We start from the raw sequence: 11,096 nt of genomic DNA on the forward strand, positions 1-11,096 counted from the left end.
AAACAAACGATGGAAATGTAAATGGCATGGCAAATGATAGGTATTGTCAATACCAATCCAGAAAAAAAAAGTTTTTTAAAATCGGGTGAGTGGACCATGAGTTAGGGCGTTAGAAGTGAAATGCTACTAGGGGCCCTATGTGTATTTTCAATATAACTCGAGTAAATTTCATCCGTCTTTCGTAATTTTTGTTTCATTTGGAAGGTAATCGAAGGCCGAATAGAATGTAGTTGAAAAAAAAAATTTGGGTCACTTACTTTAACGTTTAAATGTCCGGAGATATCTTCGAAAAACCGTAAAGCACTTATTGGGCCACAGCTCGGGAGGGGTCGATCCAAAATCACTCATCTTCGAACTTAGCCTGTCTTTTGACATTACCAAACGGGAAAAAAAAGAATTTTCAAAATCGGATGCGTTTTACTCAAGTTATCGTGCAGACAGACAGACGGACAGACGGACTTTTTTTTTCGCGGATTTGGCATCTCTAGACAACCACAATAGGTTTCCCCTTACTCAGGGAGTCCAATTCGACGTGTTACAAACGTATGCGTAAACCTATAAGACCCCAGTACTTCGTACGTATGAACTCTCAATATTGATGAGGTAGTCGAAGCGAACGACACGGTGGTAAAAGGAAATTTTGAAAAATATGCACATCACGTTACGTTTACGACTAAAATTTTAAAAATTTGGTAGGCGGAGTTCTTAAAGAGGTATGGAGATGAAATTAAAATATTAAAGAAAACCATTGATGACAACAAAAAAGAAGCAGTGTAGCACGACACCATTTAAATAATCCGCGACACAAGAATAGTTCACAGCACAACACAGAGATGGAGCAACTTACACATGACATTTGGCAGAAACATCTGGAACTTAATGACAACGACGAAGATCGGCCATATTGGAATTCTGCCTATATAAGAAGCGTTACTGCCTATTCACTCTCATTCTGTTCTGTACCAGAGTGCACTCGCCTTACACTTAGACAGTGCCATGATCACGAATAAAGAATCAAATTGTAAAATGGAGGATTGTTTCATTTAGAAAGTCAGTTCTACTCTTTGACAGTGAATACGCCTTACATTTAGACTGTTCCGTCAAATTGCACGAACTAGCCAACGATTAAGTACCCGCTCATCGTTGCCCCTCTACAGCAGACGAAAACAAAAAAAAAAGCGGATGACGAGCTGAAACATCTACAGGACGAAATTAACACTCTAAAATCTGCTCTGAATTCCAAGAAGAGAAAGTGCGATGGTTGTCAAAAGGACCACGAACATGACGACAGAGAACTTCTCTCATCAAAATGTGTGCGTATAAAGTAAGTTAAAAAAAAATTATTAAGTTTTCAACTTGGCTTGTATACAACAGTTTCCATTTAACCTGGACAAAATACCATTCCAGTGATGGTCAGGCGTCCCACTTGTCCGAAATGTGAAATTGCTTCAAGAAAAAGTTCCACGTGAACATCCGTAACTTTTGAAATGACTTCGTAGTATTCTTTAATGATTCGTTTCGTAAAATAGAACGGAATGTTTGTGAACATTGGAACATAATCCCAATTGGTCAGCTTATGACGAGGGGTCCCGCACTCTGATTAACCAAAAATTTGATCTCGACAAATCTACTGTAACTTATCATGATCAGTAACTAGCTCACAACGATTAACATAGTTTATCACATGTTAATCACTTGATTAACGTGTGGCTAATTTATGTTAATAAGCTAAGTGCAGGACCCCTCGGCTTATGAGACTCAAGTCCACCCCAATCAATTTAATTCGAGACACGAATTCCTCTGAGCAAATAACTGTCACCTGGTAAAATAATTTTGAGATTAATTCCAATATGTCTAAAAGCAAAGACAAGAGTAGTCTTCCACCCCATGAGGCCGAAACAGAGCCTTCGTTCCGATAGTCAGGCTATCAAAGAACGTGAAATTAGATGGGAAAGGGAAGAGCTATATTAGGATAAATGTGGCTGTGAATGTTTGAAAGCTCCCATGTTTGAGTGCACCATCCCTATTTTGTCCAGGTTAAATGTAAAATTTTGTACGTCTGTCTACTATTTTATGTGCAATTTAGCAGAGCTGTGCTTGAACTAATATAACATAAGACACTCATGATTTTTTTCATTCTCAATTGATTTCAGAATTATAAATACAACGAAAGAATGCTCAGAAGCATTGATGGTGCATTGCAAGAAACTTTATCCAACACCTCCGTCCTCACCAACACAAAACTGAATTATTTATCGATAATCCTGTGTGTATAAACATGAATGAAAGAACAATAAGTGTCTGAGGACTCATTCATGTCCGCCTACAGGTTTTTGTTTGTAAATAAAGTGATCCCAACAGCAAAATGAACTTGTATTTGGATAGACATCTAATATTGAAACAGTTTCTAGCCCCGTACGAAGTACGAAGGGGCTTATAGGATTACGATGCCGTGTGTAATTGATGGAATTCGAAGCAGACGGTAAGGGCAAAGTGTTTGCCTATGTTCATAGATGACGAATCCGCAATAAAAATTTGGGCCGTCTGTCCGTCTGTCTGTCACGTCGATATCTTGAGTAAATCAAATTCGATTTCAAAAATTTTCTCCCTGAAAGATAGTCGAAATAGTGAGGCTAAGTTCGAAGATGGGCATATTCGGGTCGGCCCTTCGTGAGTTAGGGCCACCAAAGTGATTTAAGGTCTTTTGGTGATATTTATGGCAAAATAAACGATGGAAATGTAAATGACACGGAAAATGATAGGTATTGTCAATACCAATCCAGGAAAAAAAAGTTTTTCAAAATCGGGTGAGTGGACCGTGAGTTAGGGCCTTAGAAGTGAAAAGCTACTAGGGCTCTATGTGTATTTTACATAGAACTCGAGCAAATTTCATCCGTTTTTCGTATTTTTTGTTTCATTTGGAAGGTAATCAAAGGCCGAATAGAATGTAGTTGAAAAAAAATATTAAATTTGGATCCTCGGACTGAGGCCGATACTAGGCCCTATGTGTATTTATACTCAATAAATTAGAATTTTAGGGCGATTTGAAATTTTTGTTTTATTTGAAAGGAACGTCGTACGGGGCTTCGTAATTGCGCTATGCGCAATTTCTAAGATGTACACATTACATAATAATTTTACTTTAACTACTTTAACCGGCGCATAGGCTTACGGTCAAAGTAGGGTGACAGACGCACTAGGGTCACGTACGCAATAGATATACGGGTTTGTACGGGGCTCAGTCGCAGCAAACGCTCCGACTGTTCTGATGGCTCGTATATACAATATCGAGGGCATGATGGGCATATCTCCGATATCTCTGAAACTAGCTAAGCCGATTTTGATAAACTTTTTTTCCCCTGAAAAGTATAGTAAAAAGTAATGAATTTTGAGCCAGGGATGAAGTCAATCGTCCATATGGCTCGGTAGATATTGTCGAAAAACTGAAAAGCTGACAACTGAAATTTATGTCGAGCTCAAAATTCATCACTTTTTGCTACGTTTCAGGGAAAAAAGTTTATCAAAATCGATTCAGTAGCTTCTGAGATATCGGAGATATGCCCTTAAGTGATGTTGCCCTCGATCATGGGCGCGCGTTAGCATAGCGCCCATGACGCAAGTCCTATTACTAGAAAAAATGTTAAAAAATTTTTTAGACCCGTACGAAGTACTGGGGTCTTATAGGTTTACGCATACGTTTGTAACACGTCGAATTGGACTCCCTGAGTAAGGGGAAACCTATTGTGGTTGTCTAGAGATGCCAAATCCGCGAAAAAAAAATGTCCGTCTGTCCGTCTGTCTGTCTGCACGATAACTTGAGTAAAACGCATCCGATTTTGAAAATTCTTTTTTTTCCCGTTTGGTAATGTCAAAAGACAAGCTAAGTTCGAAGATGAGTGATTTTGGATCGACCCCTCCCGAGCTGTGGCCCAATAAGTGCTTTACGGTTTTTCGAAGATATCTCCGGACATTTAAACGTTAAACTTGTAAGTGATACGTCAAATAAAAGGTATTTACAATACCGATCGACAAAAAAAAAGTTTTTGGAAATCCGATGACCGACTCGTGAGTTAGACCCCTTCGTGTGGAACAGGCACAGGGCGGCAAGCAGTTTTTGCTTGTAGGTCGGCCACATTTGAACATATTTCGTCTGTTTTAGCTTTATTAGATAGGTATTGACCGTACCAATCAGGGAAAAAAAAGTTCATGAAATTATGTTCTCCGGAACGTGAGCTAGGTCTCTTGGAGTGAGCTCTTATCTGGCTACTCGGAAGTACAGTGAACGTGGTGTATTTTGACAATATCTCGAGTAAATTTTGACCGAATTTCATGAATTTTTTTTTGTGTGAAAGGTATTAACGAATGTAAAGCGTCGGTACTATTTCCGGTCTCCTAACAAAATGGCTGCCGGCGGCCATATTGGATTTTAGTAAAATAGAAATATCTTGGGAAAAATGGTACTTAGAGAGTTTCTGTTAACATGGAAATAATGTGTTATGTGTGTGGGGTTTCAGGGATTCCATATACGGACATCTATATATACCTATATACAGCTATATTGAGCTATATACAGGCATATAGAGCTATATAATAGCATATTCCTCTGTGAAATGTTTATTTACAGTGAAATATAGTTAAATATAGCGGTATATAGCTGTTTAAATAGGAATTTATGAAATTTGACTTCGTACGGGGCTGTCTATATTGCCTCCGGCAATTTAATTGTATATGATAACAAGGCAAAGAGTGAATAATGTAAGTGATTTTAAAGGGCGAATAGCTTTTCAGTAGAGAAGAAAATGAAGTAAGAGAACATTAAAGGCTTTTGATACGAATAGGTGTTTCGTACGGGTCGGCGTTAGCTATGTTTTTTGTCGTAGACTACAGAACCATATATACAGCAAATATTGAAGTTCCACAGTTCAAATACAAATGACTCCAAATTACCATTAAAAAAAACTAGGCGTCCGTACGAGTTCAACGAGCTATCACACGTTCTTGCAGCTTAAAATTTGGCCACGCAAAAAATCTTCCAAGAAGCCCCATTTCCATACATTTTGGTCAATTTCAGTACTTTAAACGAAATGAAAAAATCCTACGTTACTTTGTTAGTCCGTCCGTCCGTCCGTCCGTGTTTCCTATCTTCTAAAGTCTTCTTTAGATTTTGTTGAAATTTTGTGAGTAGATTCTAGTCGTCATTCTAAGACATTCCAGAAAAAAAAATTTGGGGGGAACCGGCCTCGTTTCGGAGCTAGGGCTCCTCAAAGTTCCCATATAAGCCCCATATAAGAACACCTTTAAGTGTGTGTGTGTGGATGGGTATGGTAGAACAAATTTGTTCGCTTTTGGTAAGCTCTGCTCGCCTCAATTTTTTTTCCTAAATTTAGAATTTTTTTAATTTTTTTAAATTTTTTAAATTTTTCAAAATTTTCAAATTTTTTCAAAATTTTCAATCTACTAATTCTTCCAAAAGAACTGATATCAGTCAAAAACACTCAAAAGAGTAAAAGTGACGCAAGTCCCCTGTGCATACTTCCAAAACAACTGATATCGCTGGATGTGACGCATTCTGCGCTTGTACGCAAAAACTGTAACAGGAAAAATTTGACCAAAGAAATTCTAGAAACAAAATTTTACCAAAAAAATTTTGCGTCACAAGTGGCAGATGTTGAGGAAAGTACTTTTAAGAAATTTTTTAAAATAGGCAAGAATACGTCCTAATACGTTCGAACCATCTGCCACTTTGTGACGCAAAATTTTTTTGGTAAAATTTTGTTTCTAGAATTTCTTTGATCAAATTTTTCCTGTTACAGTTTTTGCGTACAAGCGCAGAATGCGTCACATCCAGCGATATCAGTTGTTTTGGAAGTATGCACAGGGACTTGCGTCACTTTTACTCTTTTGAGTGTTTTTGACTGATATAAACATACGAAGTAATTCTTAATTTTTCCACGCATAGCAATAAAATACTGTTAGGCACTCAACACACGATCATAAATATAAACATCGTACAGCTATGAGGCGTTTATTAGGAAAAATATTCGCCAAACTATTTGCACATTTTTTGTCAAATCTACAAATTTTAATGCTCAATTTTCTGCGAGAATATCTTCAAGCCACAGCTTTAAATTGTTGGTTACATCACTAAACCAATTTCGTGTTAATTGCACTGCACCATCTATAATACTTCCGTTATAACGGTGTAGTAACAGTAGATACCCTTGACAATCTGAAAGAAATATTTAAGATCCTGACTGATAAATAAAATCCAATAGCTTAAGTCATACGCTGATTCCTGTGACCATGTTTAATGGTCCTAGAGAAGAAAGTGATATTTCACAAGGCAACTGACATTGTTCCAGCATAAATCGAAGTGCTCGCTGAGAACATAAGTCAAATGTGTACCAGTCGGTGTTTTGAATGAATTCACACATTCTGTCACCCTGTCACAATAGAAAATGAAATGTAAAATCAGCTGAAAACCACAAAATCAGTCGAAGCAACGCACTGTCTGGCAGTTAAAGTGAACTGATAGATTAGAAAATATATCGGCCAAGGTTCATTAGTGTGGACGTAACGCCTTTCAGATGCCCGATCTTGCTCATAAGGTCGAGGCTAACGACACATTTCTTTAAAATGTTTGACTAGGAAGTAATTTCACAAATTATTTTCGCTATCTCAAAAAAGATGGCTACAGACTACCTTGGAATTCCATGGAATAGTATTTTTTGAGTGCATTTTTCGCATTTACCGACCAGAAGCACGTAAAGCAGTGTACGTACCAAGGTTCTGAAAGAACAGATTAAGACAACTTTGAGTTGATCACGAAGGAAGGGACACACAATTGGAAGGGACGTCAACGGCTGCGAAGTTTATATGTAAAGTGGAACTTAACAAAAACAAAATTCCGAATTTTCGAGAAAACTGTTTTCTTCAAGTTGATTTCTCACACTATTTGTTTATAAAATTTGGTGTCACCCGCCTTCGTGGTGGCGGGACATTCATTCTTTGTTATTTGTACTAAGGGGGACAGACATTTCATTCAATCGTTGAGTGAATATCCTGTGTAGATCAAGCGTTGCATCCTTATACAGGACGTTTGGGATCACTAGAAATACCCCCAGCTGAAATGCCTATAGACGAATTGCTAAAACACAACGAAACATAATAATAGAAAAGAAAACAAACAGAGCTTTTGCTCTTCCCTACCCACTCATGGTTCACGTAAAGTGATTTCAACAAAGACGACAGAGCTGTTTCGACCTCAGGATTCAGTGGCGGTCTGAGGATAGCGTGATCTATCCATCATCAGTTGTTTCCACTGATCCCTTCCCAAGACAGCGACAGTAAAACTTTCGATTGAACAAGTGTTTGAAAATTTACTTAGAGAATTATTCATCAACTGATGGAAATACGGGTAAATTTGGAACGCTGCTAAGAAATTCAAAACCCAGACGCAGCAAAAAATCAAGTAAAAGCAAAAACGTAACCAGAAGAAAATCAAACTAACAAAAAGTACGAAAGAATCTCACCATTTTTCAAATAAACTGCATTCATCCAAGCCACATCCATCCAAATTGAATTCATCCAAATTGCACTTATCCAAATTCCATTTCCAAAAACACCAAATGTACTTTACGACACGAAAACGCATTCCATCACACCGTCAATATTGTCAGGAACGATATTATCGTTTTTTTGGACGATACTATCGTCTAAAAAACGATAATATCGTTTTTAGACGATAGTATCGTCCAAAAAAACGATAATATCGTTTTTTGGACGATAGTATCGTCTCAAAATCGATATTATCGTTTTTTAGACGATACTATCGTCCAAAAAAACGATATTATCGTCCAAAAAATTTTCACCCAGGACGATAATATTGTCTAAATTGAAAAATTCTAAAATATTGTCTGGACGATAGTATCGTTTTCTTGTCGATATTATCGTTCAAAAAACGATATTATCGTTTTCTGGACGATATTACCGTTCTAGAAAGTCTAATGGATATTTTCGTTTTCTGTACGATAACATCGTCCAAAACGATAATATCGTCCTGGGCGATATTATCGTTTTCTTAAATGGTAATATCGTCCAGGACGATACTATCGCTCAAAAAAACGATAATATCGCCCAGGACGATATTATCGTTTAGTTTTGGGTGGTAATATTGTCCAGGACTCAATTTTACTCAGAGGTGCAGCAAGAACCGAATTCTCTTCCAAAATATCGAAAAACAATTGTCAGAGGAAATCACCTACACATCAGTGTTTAAAAAAGGCGTTTAGTTCGTCCCTAAATAATTCATCTTTTTACGAAATGAATACCAACTTTGATTGTACATAAAAAGCGTTTTAACACGCCGAGCGATCCGGCCCATTGCCCCGGAGCGAAGCGGAGGGCCGCAATGTGAGCCGGACGCCGGAGCGGTGTCGGAACTTAGGAGTTAATTTTTTTTTCTTGCATCGTCTCATAATTAGTCTGTGTAATTTTTCTATATAAAATTTAAATTTACGGAACCAAATGAACCAATTTTTAATATATATTTGCCGTCTATAAAAAGGTGTTTATCTACAAGATTTTGTGTTTCGTCTTCAACAACCATCCAGAACGATAATATCGCCCAGGACGATATTATCGTCTAGAATTTTTATTTTAAATAAATTAAAAACGATATTATCGTCCTGGACGATAATATCGTCTCAAATTTAAAAAAATAAATTAATTAAAAACGATATTATCGTTCTGAACGATACTATCGTCCAGAACGATATTATCGTCCCAAAAATTATCGCCCAGGACGATAATATCGTCCAAAATAACGATAAATTTGTTCAGAAAAAGAAAATAACGATAATATCGTCCAGCGGATATTTTCATCCAGGACGATAGTATCGTCAAAAAAACGATATTATCGTTTAAAAACGTACTGGATGAAATTTTTTTGGACGATAATATCGTTTTTTAGACGATACTATCGTCTAAAAAACGATAGCATCGTTCCTGACGATATTGACCGTGTAGTTATGTCGCCTCATCGCCTTCGCGGTTGCCTTAACCTGTTCTTTCAGAACTTTGGTACGTACGCGGTCCTAAATTTTTATTTTGACTAGTTAGAATGCAGCCCTCAACTTCAGGTCGGGCCGTGTAATGTACTATTATATACTACATGCGTTGAAAACCATTTTTTTCATGTTTCAGGCACTGCTTTCAACGACCTTAGCATGTATATAACTCGCGATAAAAATGAAAAATCTTGTTTTCGTGTGAAGGTGTGTTGTCGCATGTCAATTTAAATGATGATCTGCCCGACCTCCACAAAGTTTGATTAAAGCTCCATAAAATGTTTCACCTATTTTTTGAAGTTTTAGTCTGGCTTATTGTCAACAGTGCGTTGCTCGAAGGTCTATTTCCAAATTAAATTCACGCTGTTAGTGCGTCTCAGATTTAAGTTTTAAGTTAACTAATTAACTGAAAAAATAAGTTCATTTCAACGCTTCCTTTAATGAGAGTGGGGTTATTTAACGCTGCGTTAGAAAGACCTATGCAGTTTCCGTTTCGAGTTTTTAGCGCACTTACGGCGTGAATTAACAGCGATGAAGAACTTACTAATGTGGTTATTTGGGTGCTGAAAAGGGTTCAACGCTTCAGTTAACGATTGTTAGGAATTGTCTTATAAGAAATAAATATATTACCCGACCATGCAGTAAAACATCATCTCAATAAAAACGATGAGAAGTGCTGTGTACCCGGGTATCCAGTTGTTCTAGCAAGATAGATGCAATGTGAGTGTGGTCGGAGTGTATTACGATGTATACAAAAAAAAAATTACCTCAAGAATTTGGTATAAACAAATGACCTGACCAATGTAACTGATCAGAAAAAATATGAAAAACTTTAGCTCATACATGCTTTTCACCTCGCGTATGTATCTGCGAAAGAGTAGGTAAAATCAATCAATGATTGACAGGGGAGACATAAAAAAAGTCCGCACTCTTGCATGTCTTGTAGTTTAGCAGCAATATTATTTATGAATGCATGCCTTGTTGCAAGAGGCGTGTCACTTGAGGGGCTCCACATATCATTCAATTCCTTAAAGTCCAATCCTATCAAATTAACCTGCAATCCGTAATTGTATATGACCACAAGAAATCCGGTTCCAAACCTATTTTTATTCAAATTTATCGTAAATTTCAGTCAACTCATTAAACCTTCGGCGAACATTGTCTTCACAGACCCGTGCTCCGCGTGCTCCGGCTTTAGGTTGAGAATATTTTTTTTGTGCCGGCGCACGGTTCTATGGTAAATAATTAAATTTTGTATCTTACGTAAGGGTGGAGACACCGCTGTAAATACCCATAATCGACTGGATAGCAGCTGCTGATAAGTAATTTCGCAGTATAGGTTCTTCAAAATACGGAATTATAATTGGTAGTAGTGGGTAGTAGGTGTGATCCACAATGAAAAACTTCACTGGGACAGACACGAAAAACAGAAGTGTTCCAATAAGTGACGCAGCAAAAGCACGTAACACTGAGGTAGTTCTCTTCAAACTTGTAACGATCGTGCACACCCTTTCACCGGGGCGGACTTCTTCGCAAATTTTTTTTACAGCAAACATTAACGCAAGCACATTGTGCAGATACTTAAGATAATAGTACCACTTTATCGTACACTGTGAAATAAAAAGTAGATTACACAGCAATACGTTCCCACGCATCATTGCAACACACTTCTAGCAATAAATCAGAATTGACAGCTGTCAAAATAAAGAGTGTCGAAATCAGGCATGAGCGCCGCCGAAAATAAGCCGCCGATCAAGCCACCGCCGGCCATTTTTGAGCAAGCCGCGCCGGTGCCAAAAACACGGCTCAAGCCGGCTTGAAACGGCTGGAAAATGAAATAAAGATTTCGAAAGGTGAATGGGTGAAATAATTTTGAAAACCGAGATTCCTGTTGATCCTAAGCAGCTCAAGTACATTTTGAATTTTTAGCCCCGTACGAAGTACTGGGGGCTTATAAGATTAATATGCCGTTTGTAACACGTCGAATTGGAAGCAGACAGTAAGGGCAAAGCATTTGGTTATGTTCAT

The sequence above is a fragment of the Bradysia coprophila genome, unplaced genomic scaffold (genome assembly GCF_014529535.1).
Source record: "Bradysia coprophila strain Holo2 unplaced genomic scaffold, BU_Bcop_v1 contig_561, whole genome shotgun sequence".
NCBI lineage: Eukaryota > Metazoa > Arthropoda > Insecta > Diptera > Sciaridae > Bradysia > Bradysia coprophila.